This window comes from Galeopterus variegatus, unplaced genomic scaffold (genome assembly GCF_000696425.1).
Source record: "Galeopterus variegatus unplaced genomic scaffold, G_variegatus-3.0.2 Scaffold2740, whole genome shotgun sequence".
Classification (NCBI taxonomy): Eukaryota; Metazoa; Chordata; class Mammalia; order Dermoptera; family Cynocephalidae; genus Galeopterus; species Galeopterus variegatus.
The window spans coordinates 35908-37287 of NW_007728851.1; the positions used below are offsets into that span (position 1 = coordinate 35908).

The 1380-nt window shown below is 33.0% G+C and overlaps 1 long non-coding RNA gene across 1 annotated transcript in view; it reads left to right on the top strand.

Annotated features, from left to right (window-relative positions):
- Positions 1–257: 257 nt before the first annotated feature.
- LOC103598793 overlaps positions 258–1380 on the top strand; it is a 21490-nt gene continuing 20367 nt past the window's right edge. The window contains exon 1 of the long non-coding RNA XR_551229.1: positions 258–315. This is a non-coding gene — a long non-coding RNA (uncharacterized LOC103598793). The remainder of the gene's footprint in view (positions 316–1380) is intronic.

Genomic DNA, 1380 nt, shown 5'->3' on the forward strand with positions numbered 1-1380 from the left:
AATGCTCACCACATGTAAATGACAAGTCATAATCCAGTTATTGCAACTAAAGCAGATTGTTAACTGCTCAAGACTTATTTATTATTCCGAAGATGCTGAATATGAAAGCTCATCTGAATTGTTTTAATTCCTCCTTGTAGAAAATTATTTTGTATAAAAATATACTCAAATAATTGTAAAAACGGGGTAGGTTTATGTCCAGGAAATAATGTTCTCATCATCTTATTAAATATTTTTTTGGTTTCCTTTCACTCTAGGTTTACCTTATGGGTGGGAGGAAGCTTACACAGCAGACGGAATCAAGTACTTCATCAAGTAAGTACAGGCATCTCAACCAAGTAAGCAATTTTCTTCACATCTGGAGAGAACCTGGAAGTTGCAGAATAATCAGCAAAACCAAGAAACCTTCTTGGAGATTACAAAAATTAGTAACAAGAAATGAAGCCTCACCATTTTCATTTCATGTGATTTAGATGCTAATGTCAGAAATCATTTGGGGAAAAAAAAAAACCTATTAATGATTTCAAGGGAAACATTAAAAATTGGATGATCCCTTAAAAAAAAAGTATCATTGTTTGAACTTAAATGTTGGCTTCCTGAATTTGCTTGCTGAGTAATAGTATTAGTATTTATGAAAAGTTAGTATCTAGTGAAAAAATCTACTTTATATATCTTTAAACTTCTTAACAATAATACTATTACCAATAATATAACAATAAGAATATTACCAATAGTAATTAACATTTTTTAATGCTTTACAATGCACATAGTTTATTCATTCTGCAAATATTTTTTGAGCATTTGCTGTTTGCCAGGCAATGTTCCATGCCCTGGAGACAGAGTGGTGAAAAATATAGATTAGTTCCTCGATATTATGGAATTATAGTGAAAAAAGACAGACAATAAATATTTTAAGAGATAAATAGGACAGTATACGAATAAACCTTATCTCAGTGTATTCTCAGAACAACGCTTTGAGGTATGTATAATGTATCATTTCTCCTTAATAGATGAAGAAAATAAGAGCCTCGAATATTTGCCAAAAAACTCACAGCTACTAAATTACCAAGGCAGAACTAGAATCAAAGTATTCTGGATCCAAGATCCTTTCTACTATTCTAAACTGTCACTGATGGAGACCTATCTTTTTTTTTTTTAATTTTATTTTGTCGATATACATTGTGGTTGATTATTGTTGCCCCTTACCAAAACCTCCCTCCCTCCTCCCTCTCCCCCCTCCCACCCAACAATGTCCTTTCTGTTTGCTTGTTGTATCAACTTCAAGGAATTGTAGTTGTTATGTCTTCTTCCCCCTACCCCGGTTTTTTTGTTTGTGTGTGTGTGTGTGTGTGTGTGTGTGTGTGTGTGTGTGTGTGTGTG